This window comes from Apium graveolens, chromosome 6, assembly GCF_009905375.1.
Source record: "Apium graveolens cultivar Ventura chromosome 6, ASM990537v1, whole genome shotgun sequence".
Lineage (NCBI taxonomy): Eukaryota > Viridiplantae > Streptophyta > Magnoliopsida > Apiales > Apiaceae > Apium > Apium graveolens.
In genome coordinates, this window is record NC_133652.1 from 38869546 (window position 1) to 38883156 (window position 13611).

Here is a 13611-nt window from a genome sequence, read left to right on the forward strand (position 1 = left end):
AAGTGAGAGGAGTACCGCCTTAGTAGGTGAAGGTGAGGGAGTGAGTTGTGTGAGCCAGGAGGAGCCCCTGATGCAAGAACATAGAGAAAATGAGAGAAAGGCAGGTACATCAGATATAAGGATGGATCCAGCCATTGCTAGTGAGTCAATGATTGTGAATGATGCTGAAAAGGAAAAACAATTTCAGCAACATTACAAAGCTGTAATTGATAACATTTCCTTGGATGCTGACACTTTTACTCATCCTGTTTCAGCCTATCAAGTATTGGCTGCACAGGGCAATGTGGAGGCAGAAAAGACACTACATCTAGTACATACAACAGCATCTCTTCAAAGGGACAAAACTGCTATTAACAAGATGCCTTCAACAGCTGGTGAGTCATTTGAAGAATTTGGAGTAAATTCTGATGATGATGACTTTGTTTCTTCTGATGGAAGCATGAACTTAGGGGGAGATGAAGGCCCTAGTTCTATTCCAAATCTACCTGAATGGGCCTTCACAAAGGAGTCTACAACAGGGCAATTCAATGTCTCCTTAGTCAAACAAATCAGTACTATCAAACAGGCCATTCAGAAAACTTCTCATGCTGGTACAAAGGCTATCCTTACAGCTCACTTGGACTCACTGCATCTCATGAAGTTGCAGCAAGTAAGACAGAATCTGACTGTGGATGAACTCAGAAAGGATATTGCTGACTTGAAATCCTACAATTCTGAAAAATTGGATTCAGTCATGCCCTTTGGTACAATGCAGGACATTTTGTTGAGATTGAAAAAGGAATCACATACTGAAAAGAGGCTGGCCAAATTGGAAGACAGAGTTCAAGTTATTGAAGATTCTGTGGCCACCATTCTTCACAACCAACAATCTCAAACAAATCTACTTATGCAGCTGGCAAAAGCACAGGGCTTGACCCCTCTCCTTGATGATAACAAAAAGGGGGAGAGTAAAAGGGAAGGGGAAGGAGAGCCATCTACAAAAATCCAAATATCTAAAGTGCTAGTTCCTGCCATCACTACTTTTCCAATAATTCAAATCAAAGGAAAGCCTGATGGAATTGATTTAATCCAGCTAGCAGCAGCTGAAATTCAAGTGAAAGAGCAAAGGAGGAGAATTGATGAAAGGATGCAACAGCTGTTTGGCTCAACACAAGATAAATCAATATCTGTGAAACATAGCACAAAGGTTGAACCAATCAATATGGAGCACAAGCCAGAAAGGAGAAATAAGGTTGGAGAGACTTCTTTCAAGAATCTGAAACCTATGGTTCTCAAGCCCAACACCAGATCCAGCAAGGACTCCACAAAGAACCCTCTAGACTTTGCTCAAATGAAAGAAGTAGACTTTCCTCTTCCAAAGCCTGATGAAGACAAAGTTTTGGGTACTAGCATCATAAAACACAAGGAGACCATGGATGAGGCAGTAAGGAGAAACATGGCTATTATCTTTAGAGAGGGAAAGAGCATATGTGTGATGCAAGGACATCCCAAATTCTCAATAGCCAAGAGGGAAGAAACCAAAAGGTTAAAGAAAGAAGCTGAAAAACTCAAGGCTGACAAAAGAGCACAAGCAAAGCTTGAACAAAAGCTAAAGTCAAGTCTAGTTGAAAATGAGAAAGGAATTGAAGTCAGGGGTGAAGACAAGATTGCAAACTTAGATGAGGTTTTTGGGAGTATATTTGGTGAAAGCATGGAGGAAAAAGAGGAATGGCAGAAGGGAAACAGAAGAAAGGCCAAGGCACATAGAAGGAGTGAAGGCAACACTGAAGAAACTAAATCTCTACCTTCCATACCTGAACCCTTTGTTGCTGATCCCACTATAAACATCCATGGTGAACCAATCATCCCAAAAGAGGAACCTATTGATTGGGACACCATCAATTTGCCTACCTTTTTAACCACTCTTCCACTACCAAAGAAACAGAAAAGAAAATCCAAATCTACACCTCCCCTAAACTCTAAGAAATTCACTCAAAAACATAAACCTAACCCTAAGCCACCCATTTCTAAAGATGATTATGTTCACATCTGTGACATAAAAGAAATTTCAGACATTGAACTCTATCTGGATGAGCTGGAGGATGTAAGGGGAATTGCTGCTTACAGACAGCTACCAGAGAGATTGGTGTTCAGATACAAAGGAGCTGGGGAAAGAACATGGCCTCTCTACAGGATTCTGAATGAAGGCTACTCTACCTTGATCAGAGTCTTTTCAGCCATACAAAAGGATTCTGGCTTTACCAGGACTGCCAAGACTGAAATTCTCAACAAGATTGCCAACATAAGGAAAACTTGGAGGGAGCCCAATGCTTTGCCCAGAACCTTACTCATTCAAGAAAGGGGAACTACAATTCACAAATCACCTCATTGGTTGATGGAATTCAGAGATGATAAAGGAGTCAGAAGATTTTTCAGACTTGAAGACCAACTCAAGATTGCCAGCAATGAAACTCTCAAAGAAATGCAATCTAAGTTGGATATCAGTGATGAAGATGAAGCTGAATTCTTCAGACAACTCCAACTCCAAATTGAGGAAAATGACAAAGGGCTAGGAAAGAAAACCAGGGATCAAAGAAGAAAAAGATGATTTGCTCAGGCTAGAGGAGCACCCTTGGAAACACTGTAAATCTTCAATTACCTTCTAGTACATACACTTTTGCAGCACTTTTAAATTTCTACTTAGTTTCGGTTCATATATTTGTTAAGTGTTTTGTTATCATCAAGTTAACCTTGAATTTATGTCTACAATTCTTATAGACATAAATAGGGGGAGATTGTTAGGAATATATGTGCATTAGTTTGATGATATGTTTAACAAAACACTTAAGTAGAAATCTAGTGTTTGTAGCCTCAACGGATAAGACCACTTTGGCAATCCGTTGATGGTGTAGCTTTACTTAGAAATAAGTCTAGTGTTGTAGCACATTTCAGTCTCTGAATTTGAGATATAATTCTTAAATGTTGAGGGAAATTATAAGTCATGTTGACTACTAAAGGATATGCAGATAGGAAGGCCAATTGTAAATATTTCATGCCTTGTAATTTTGTATAAATGAAATGGTGTCAACGGATAACTTAAAGACCTTCAACGGATGAGAAACAAAGCTTCAACGGATGTCTCTAAAGCTTCAACGGATAACATCCTTCAACGGATGAGTGCATCAACGGATAGAGCTTCAACTGCTAACACATCAACGGATAAAGCCATCAACGGATGAAGGCTTCAACGGATGTTCTGTTAAATAGCAGTTGACAAGTGGTAGTTGTACCTACAAACAGAGGCACATGGGTTGACAGAGACAACTGAGATGTGGTAGCCTATTTCAGGAACATCAGAAAAAGCAGCCGTTCTACTCTAGTATAAAGAGGCAATAGTCAACAATGCACTGGAGTAAAATGGAGAAGAAACAAGTGGAGAACTTATTTTGTTATTGTACTTTTTATCTTTGTCTTCACTTGTAAACTTGGTGTTATATAAACCAAGTAGCAGCTAGTAATTAGAATAGTGTAAGTCATATGTCAGAGACCTATTTGTACATTCGAGGATTCAACTCAACTCAAATAAGAATGTAATAAGTAAATAGTGGATCGACCGTCAGAGAGATCTCGCAAAGTAATATCTGTCAAAGGATTCAGAAACAAGGTTCATCTACAGACTTGAGGAGTTAATTCACTGGAAGAAGTTCAAGAAGTTGATCATGCCTCAGTGATATAAATCAAGATCGTGGATTTAATCAAGTGACAGAGATCTCGTCAGAGTATCATTAATTACAAGGATTTAATCTCAAGAAAATCAAAGTGTCAAAGTCAAGACATGAAGAAACGTCACGGAAGTTAGTCACTCATGAACCAGACAGTACATCGAGTGTCAACATTGAAGTGGTGGAATTGATTCATAATTTTCAGTGATTTTCAGAAGATTTGCAGAAGGATGGGTGTTGTTGAAGACTAGAATTAATTCTCTATTAATTAATTAAGTCATCTAATTTAATTAAGAAAATAAATTATATCTGCGAAGAATAATTTATTTATTAATTAAATTAATTGATTAATTAATTCTGAATTAATTTTAGGAATTTTCAGAATTTAAATTGGATTAAAATTCATTTAAATTCAGCAAGTCAAACTGATTGTACTAGTATGACAATCGGTATGACAATCAATAGTCATACCGAAAGTCATGCTAGTACAAACAATAGTCTCACCGAAAGTTACACTGGGAGGAGGATTGTCTTGCTAGTTCATTCTGATTGTCTTGCTAGTTCATTCTGATAGTCTTGCTAGTTCATTTGATTGTCATACCGAAAGTCTTGCTGAGCTCAGGATTGTCATTCCAGTTCAATTCAATTCTGTTGAATGAATTAAAAAGAAAAAGAAGCAGCAAAAAGCATCATCCAATACACAAGTCAAGAACAAGAACACAGCAGCCGCAACAAATATTTCATTTTCATCTGCAAAACTTCAAGATCAACTTCTAGATTGTAAAGTTAAATCCAATCAACTAGAAATCTTTATCTTGTTCTTGTATAACAATCTAGCGGATCAAAATCCCTAGAACTTAATCTCAGATCGCGTTTAGCATTTGATTCTAATTATTGCAAAAATAGAAAAAGTTCATGTCGAATTTATTCTAGATTTGTGATAATTGATTTGAGATTAATACCTTGTAATCGATACAGTTGTTGTAACACCTTTCAAGTTTAATAATATTTTTATTTAACTTGAATTTTGTTTCATACTTTTTATTCCGCATTTAATTCGATTATTCGGTGCTGTTTGTATTCAACCCCCCCTTCTACAAACACATTGGGACCCAACAATTGGTATCAGAGCCTTCTGATTAACGAACAAATCAAGATCCTAGACTTTTGTGATTTTTCAACTCCTTGAATTTTTATTTATTCAAAAATTCATAATGACTTCACATAAAGTTGGAACCATTAAAATTCCACAATTTGATAAAGAGAATTATATCATGTGGAAGAAGAAGATGCTATTATTTTTACAAGTTGCAAATCCCAAATATTCAAACTTGTTAAAGAAGGGTATAAAAACTCCGATGGTTATTGAACCGGAGGTAATAATAGATGGTGTGGTGACTACTGAAGCTAGAACCTATCCAAAAGAGCCTGAAGATTTTACTCCTGCTGAGAAGGAAGAAGCCTCCTTGGATGCCAGCCTTCAATTAATATTAATTGATTCCCTTGATCCCTTGATGAACAGACATGTGATGAACTGTAAAAATTCTAAACACATGTGGGAAACTATTGAGGTAATTAATGAAGGCACAGAGGAAGTTAGGGAGAACAAGTTGGAAATCCTAACCTCTGAATATGAACATTTCAAATCAAATCCAGGAGAAGGAATTACTGAAGTGTTTGAGAGGTACAATGCGTTGATCAACAACCTGAACATCAATGGAAAGTATTATTCAATCAGGGAGGTCAACAAAAAGTTCCTTTTAACACTGCCAGCTCATCTTGAACATAGAATCACTGCCATTAGAGAAGCTAGAGATCTGAGTGAGATTTCTTTGGACAGGCTCTATGGAGTGTTAAAAACTTATGAGTTGGAGCAGATTCAATAGAAGGAAGTCTACGGGAAGGATAGAATGGTCAGCACATCTAATGCACTTGTAGCTGAAGGTCAACAACAACAACAATCTCAACAGTTAGAAAGAATGGTACAGTTTTCCAAGGGTGAGGAAAATGAGTTAGTAGCAGAATATGATCCTCCTACTACAAATCAATCAAGTGATGATTTTTATTCCTTGGAAGAGCTGGAGCAATTGGAAGATGAATCAATGGCCCAAATTGTCAAGAGATTCTCCCATGTCAGATTCAGGAGGAATCCCAAGCTTAAGTACAAGTCCAACTACAACAAATTCCAGAAAGGTGGATCTTCATCCTCTAACACCAGCAGTGGTGGATACCAAACAGGGATGGTTGATCGGAGCACCATTAGATGCTATAACTGCAATGAGTTGGGACACTTTGCCACAGAATGTAGGAAGCCAAAGCAAGTAAGAAAGAACTCTGAAAGGGCTTATCTGGCAAAGGGAAGAAGCTGGGATGATACTGACAGTGAAGATGAAGATGAAGGAAATCTTGCTCTTATGGCTATTGATGGAAAAGCTTCATCGTCAAGAATAGAGGTAAAACTTTCTGATGCTGAAATGGTTTATCATCTAAGAGGTAACTTAGATTGTGCACGTCGTGATAATGAACTGTTAAGTTTACAGATCACAGACCTTGAGAAAGAGGTCAATGAATTAAGACTTGTGCACATTAATCAAGACAAATTAAAAGAATAGGTATCTTTTCTAGAGAATAGAGTTGACTGTTATAGAAAACTCGAAACTATTCTCAAAGACAAGATCACCGGTCTTGAGACTAAGGTTAGAGCCTACTTCAATTCTTGTTCGAAGGCTAAAGAGTTCTACAGTAAGCAAGCTGTTAATCAAACATCTGGAATAGGTTATGATTACAATGCTGCTATTGGAGAATTAGGCATAAACTCCCCTCCTCATGTCTGTGCTAAAGGGAGGGAAGTACCACATGTGCTTAAGGGTGTTGATGAACCCCTCTATAAAGCATCAGTTGCTGAACCATTTGATGCGACCTCTTCTGTTATTCATGAAGAAATACGTGCTGAAGATCATGCTAATGAGAAGATTGTTTCCAAGTCAAGTGAGTCGAAAGTTCCAGTCAAAGTTGTGAAAGCAACTGAGACTAACTCAGACACACATGAGTTGGATAACAATAATTCCATGTCTACCATGAATAAATTACCTGCTGTTAATCACTCTCATAAAGCATGTGGTGTTGCTAATTGTATGTCTTGTGCTTTTAATATGATGTATGCTTATTTTAATGGTAAGCATGTGTCTAATGATAAGACTACTCCTCGTCAGCATGTGAATAATAAGAAACATGATAGGTCTAAGACTGCTAGTCCTTCTAAGGCTAGAAAGGAGACATTTGTGCCTAAGCTTAAACAGAAATTTGTTAAGGCTATTTACAAGGTCAAATGTTCAGTCATTGAGGATGTTGAGATCGTTAAAATTAAAAATGTTGTTTTGCCTGACAAAGGACAATTCTACAAGTATGCCGGGCCCAACCAAGTTTGGGTTCCGAAGAAGGTCTAATCCATTTGAAGTGCAGGGCATTAAACAGGTGTAACCGGTAGTGTGGATTCTTGACAGTGGATCATCAAGACATATGACCGGAGATAGAGCCCTGCTATCAAATGTGGATTGAGAAAGCTGGCCCCCTGATTACCTTTGGAGATAACAGCAAAGGTTTATCTGAGGGATATGGCTGTTTGCAAGCTGGATATGTTATCAGTGAAATTTTTTATATTGTGCTAGGTTATTATCAGGAAGCAGTATCTAACATATAGCACCAGTGACGAGACTTGAGAATATTACAACATATCAGGCACTTGATGCACATTACACTTGGAATTGTACTCTAGTAAGATGTGTACAAGTGTACTCCTGGTTGGTGAGTTAAAAGAGGAAGTCAGTGCACCACAGTTCATGGACTTTGCAGCTGCAGATCTATTGGACTATGCAATCTCTTCTTCACAATCTCACTTTAGGTTGGTATGAACTAGTATACTGCTCAAGCAATCGTCAAGGACATGGTATGGCACTCTAACTGCAGTTACAGTTTTATATGAACTAGTAGAGTCGTCATATTAATAACTATCTTATCACTAAGCACAATCATATTGTTTTATATGTGCAGTGGTATATTGATTATGCAATATAACAATTAGTATCTAAAGTACTTGACAAGTATCGGTCAATGATATCTTGTTAACATTATGTTGCAGATATTTGTAAGCTTTTGATATGAATGAGAATTACTTAGACTTTAACCTAAGTGATCAATGTTTTATCAAAAACTCATTCATATTGAAAAACAAAATCAAACTTCTTTCTACATTAGTGATTTCTTATTTCATGTAAAATCTTTTGAAATCACTATTGTAAATCATTTTCTCTCTATTACCATATGTTCTGTGTTACAGGTTCAGTCTCCAATGACTTTCTTTCATTGACAGTCATGAGGTTGAAAACCCACAACGTCTATCCCAGACTGTAAAGACAAACACAAAAACAGAACCAACCAACACTCTCTTACCACTAAATATAGTATGAATGAGCGTGAGGGAGATAGTGCCTAGTGCACCACATAAGGAAGGTTCTATAGTCAACCCAGTGGCTCTGTCTCATACATAGATGAGTAGTATTTAAACCGAGACAACTGCTAGCCCCCATACATCTTCTCAAAAAGATGTAATGGCTGAAAAGGCACAAAAACAGTTACTAGATTCATTCTCTCAACAGGGTGAGTCTATTGAATTTTGCCTGTCGGCCAAGGTATCCGATGTAGTGTCACCACTTCAAACATAATCAATTCTTGATGCACAAGGAGAGGTTACACACACAAAGGATGAGTTGACGGAAACAAGAGTTTCGACCATTTTAAGGTCAGATTCGATTGTTCAAGGTTCGTTAGTGGACCAATTGCCTTTACAGGTGTTAGGAGAGGATACTGATCCAAAAGCCATATGTCAGTGGTCAGTGTCTACCTCCCCAGGCTTAAATCCCCTGGATGCATCTGCGGATAGTGGATCTGACATAGGTGCAGATCGGCAACTTGTTGACAATGATTCAGATATTACCTGATGAGTCACAAGGAAATGTCTTCACAGACATTAGAAGGGAACTTTGATCTTTATGCTAAATTCGTTGGATCATTGTTTACCTTCCCAGAATTCAAATCTGGAACCCTAAAAGGGAAACTAGCAACTTGTAGATTATGACTCAGATTCATCTGACGAGTTTAACAAGGATGGGGATTTGCGAACTCCCATTGCACCACCTGTGACCTCCTTAAGGATGGCTAAGGTAATTTTCCTTGCAGGTACAGCTGGATTATGGAGCTATGAGAGAAGAGTGATACACTTGTGAGAATGAGTGTAAACACGAGTGGAGAGAAGAGTGAAACATATGTGAGGTACACTAAACAGAATCACACACTCACAGTGAGGAAGAAAGAGAAACTTCTTGTTATTTCTTTTCCAACCAAGTGAAATATGAGAACTCCTTCAGACGACGGCATACATTCCTTCTTTAAGGGGGAGATAAAAGCTTAAGTAATAGTTTGGAGGATTCCTCAACTAAGGGGGAGAAATAGCAGGGAGGAAGAAAAAGATCATATGTACACTACACCACACCATTATTGTTTGTAACTACGGATCCTATTGTACGGGAGAGGTGGTAAACACAAGGTGATTTCCTAGTAAGGGAAGAAGCTGTTAGGGGAGTACCATTGGTTTTTATCTGCGGATCCTATTGTACGGGAGAGGTGGTAAAACGAAGGTGATCTTCTTTAATCAGTTGATTCTCATAGGGGGAGAAGCAAGAGATATGGGCTTCTCAACAGGAAATGTGGTTGTACAAATGAAGATGGAACTACTTGAAGATATGTTCAGTCTAGAGGAACATCTACTTGGAATCTGGAAAATGTTAAATCTAGTCCAGAACTTTTCTACTATTTACTTTGCATTTCTTTTTATATCTTTTTTCTTATTTGTTAGTTGAGTTATCCTCTAGGTATTTGTGTGTTATTGTCTAACAAACAAATAGGGGGAGATTGTAAGTCATATGTCAGAGACCTATTTGTACATTCGAGGATTCAACTCAACTCAAATAAGAATGTAATAAGTAAATAGTGGATCGACCGTCAGAGAGATCTCGCAAAGTAATATCTGTCAAAGGATTCAGAAACAAGGTTCATCTACAGACTTGAGGAGTTAATTCACTGGAAGAAGTTCAAGAAGTTGATCATGCCTCAGTGATATAAATCAAGATCGTGGATTTAATCAAGTGACAGAGATCTCGTCAGAGTATCATTAATTACAAGGATTTAATCTCAAGAAAATCAAAGTGTCAAAGTCAAGACATGAAGAAACGTCACGGAAGTTAGTCACTCATGAACCAGACAGTACATCGAGTGTCAACATTGAAGTGGTGGAATTGATTCATAATTTTCAGTGATTTTCAGAAGATTTGCAGAAGGATGGGTGTTGTTGAAGACTAGAATTAATTCTCTATTAATTAATTAAGTCATCTAATTTAATTAAGAAAATAAATTATATCTGCGAAGAATAATTTATTTATTAATTAAATTAATTGATTAATTAATTCTGAATTAATTTTAGGAATTTTCAGAATTTAAATTGGATTAAAATTCATTTAAATTCAGTAAGTCAAACTGATTGTACTAGTATGACAATCGGTATGACAATCAATAGTCATACCGAAAGTCATGCTAGTACAAACAATAGTCTCACCGAAAGTTACACTGGGAGGAGGATTGTCTTGCTAGTTCATTCTGATTGTCTTGCTAGTTCATTCTGATAGTCTTGCTAGTTCATTTGATTGTCATACCGAAAGTCTTGCTGAGCTCAGGATTGTCATTCCAGTTCAATTCAATTCTGTTGAATGAATTAAAAAGAAAAAGAAGCAGCAAAAAGCATCATCCAATACACAAGTCAAGAATAAGAACACAGCAGCCGCAACAAATATTTCATTTTCATCTGTAAAACTTCAAGATCAACTTCTAGATTGTAAAGTTAAATCCAATCAACTAGAAATCTTTATCTTGTTCTTGTATAACAATCTAGCGGATCAAAATCCCTAGAACTTAATCTCAAATCGCGTTTAGCATTTGATTCTAATTATTGCAAAAATAGAAAAAGTTCATGTCGAATTTATTCTAGATTTGTGATAATTGATTTGAGATTAATACCTTGTAATCGATACAGTTGTTGTAACACCTTTCAAGTTTAATAATATTTTTATTTAACTTGAATTTTGTTTCACACTTTTTATTCCGTATTTAATTCGATTATTCGGTGCTGTTTGTATTCAACCCCCCCTTCTACAAACACATTGGGACCCAACAAATAGAATTTTTCCAGAGCTGTTTAGAAAAATCTTGAGAAAAATTATCTAGTTTGTACTAGGATGCAGCTGTGATCAACTTCTTGAATCACAGATTTTCTGAAATACCATCTCTGGTGGAACAACAAATCCACCAGAAAAGTTTTTAAGGTCTGTTGTGTTCTGTACTTTTGTGCTTGAATATATATCTGTCTGTATTAGCTTAAAGCAATTCACACACTTGTTTATCTTAAACACACAGCCTTTGATTCTGCTCAAAACTTGAAAAAGTTTTGAGATTTACATTCAACCCCCCTTCTGTAAATCTCATTGTTAGTTCACTAGGAATAACATGCTGACTTGAATAAAATCTCTTTACCGGATCTTGATATAGCTTTATTATTCCAGCTCCGACCACGTGTCTTCACACTTTCCTTCAAGTAGGCCAATAAACTCGGTTATTCCTTCCCAACAGATTTGGCAGGCCCAGGTATTTACTATGTTCATCTGCTTCATGCATTTGTAATTCTTGGAAAACCTCATTTTTGTTATATTGGATAACATCAGAGCTAAAAAATATTGAGGATTTACCACTTTTAATTTTCTATCTCGACGATCCACTCTGCGCCTTTTAGAGTCCATGATTAATAATTCATTTAAATCCACTTTTGAATTATTTCCCGCGTCTTGACTTATACTCTCATGCCCCTCTGTCACAACATTTTAAATTTGGTTTGTTACAACAAACATAGTTCCTTTATTCTCGCTACCAGACCTCCTAGTTTCCTGCAATCTTCCGTCTCCGAAACTTCCTGAATTTTCCCTAATCATGATCTCCGTTGCATCATTTATGACTATTTTCTTAATTCCATTGCCACCTCCGGTTTCCCCTGTATTGGTTGTTGTAACTATGCCCTTGGCTTATTTAGCTCCTTGGTATCCAGTCTTCTTCTTGGTTCCGCACGCATCCAAGCCCCGTAAGGTTTTTTGATTTTATCTAACGGTGTGTCAGATATCTTTTCACATAACATTTCATTATGTCCGATCTTGCCACATATAAAGCAAAATGTGAGTATCCCCTCATACTTGAAATTCACCCAACCTCACTTTTTTGAGCTCCATTCTCTGTAGAACTTGTAACATCCGGTGTTATTAATACTCTGACCCACATATATTCCATCCATACTCTCACAAAATTGTTGACATTGCCTTTAATGAAGTCACCAATATAATTACCTATGTCCATTACCACTCTTTAAGACATGAAGCCTGCACTTATTTTATGGAGTTGAACCCAAATGTCGAGCTTGTTTGTATTTTGAGTTCTTGGATTATCTCCTTCCTTCAGTCTTTCAAACACAAGTTGAAACCTATCAAACGTTCATGGGCTTCCATCTATCACCCTTTTGAAATCCATTTCATGATAAAATTGAAAGATAAAATGATTACCATACAGTTGTTTAACAGACTTACCCATGTCAGATTTCCACAGAGACATCATTTTGTGTTGCATCACCCGGTAATCAATAGAAGAATCTGTGAGAAACCGACCGCTAGGCACCACAGGATCACATGATGTCTATTTCTCTTAGTTCTTCTGCACTTTCAACATACACCGGACCCCATTATTCTTCATCCTTAATTTGGGTCATAGCAAACTCATCTTACATCTTTTGAATCGCAATTCTTTGTCTAGCCATTTAACGAGAAACATATCACAAGATAAAATAATAATACTTTCCTACCATGTCATAAGACAAGACTTAACTAAATGACTTTATTATAAATCCTAAATAAAAAACATAATATTATTTAAAGCTCTAATACTAAATGTATTAGGAGCATTATAAAAAGCCTATTTGAGCATATAAAAATATACACATGCAGAGTATCAGTCTCATTTCTCCTTTCTCATTCTTGGGAATTATTATACTAAGTTTCTAACCCCAAACCTTTCAAAATCAGAAGGCTGCCTCAGTGACATTCGAAAAACAACAATGATCTAGCATTCTTCACTTACGATGAGAAGAAAAAAATCGGGTACAGAACATAGAAACGACTTGAAAGAGACTCAATCAAACTCTTCGATGCTTGTGCTCTTTGTTTAAACACAGTCATTGATCCTATGTGTTGTCAAAAAGGTCACATCTTTTGTAAACAATGCATTCTTGAGTGCTTTTTAGCTCAGAAGAAAGATATTCAGATGTCCCGTCTTTTCCTAAACGTATATGAATAGTTGTGCACGGTTTGTGAAGAAGGATATATGCTCTTGCCACCTTTGCATTGTGTTTGTCTCTATATGCAGAGACTACCTATTTCTCTCATTAGATGCTTTTATCTATTTTTATCATGTATAAGGTTACAAAGGACATTTACTAGTCTGTGGTTGTTACAATATTCCAACGTCTCTCCTCATCTTCTATATAGAGGGAGTAGATCTGTATTTTCCAGCATGAATGTATATTATATCGTCTTGCCTTTGATGTTTATTTCTCACTTCCAAATTTTTATATTGCTCATTTAGTATATCAATCTATATGGTATCAGAGCTTGTATGTGTAAAACTAAGATATGTTTATATGATTTAAACATCCTTTTCAGGCACAGTATGTCTTGTCATTCATCTTTCTCTGCTCTGATATTATTCACTT

General features: G+C 36.7%; 1 pseudogene; it reads left to right on the top strand.

The window, feature by feature from the left end:
* LOC141664930 (E3 ubiquitin-protein ligase CSU1-like) overlaps positions 1-13611 on the top strand; it is a 45473-nt pseudogene that overhangs the window by 12171 nt on the left and 19691 nt on the right.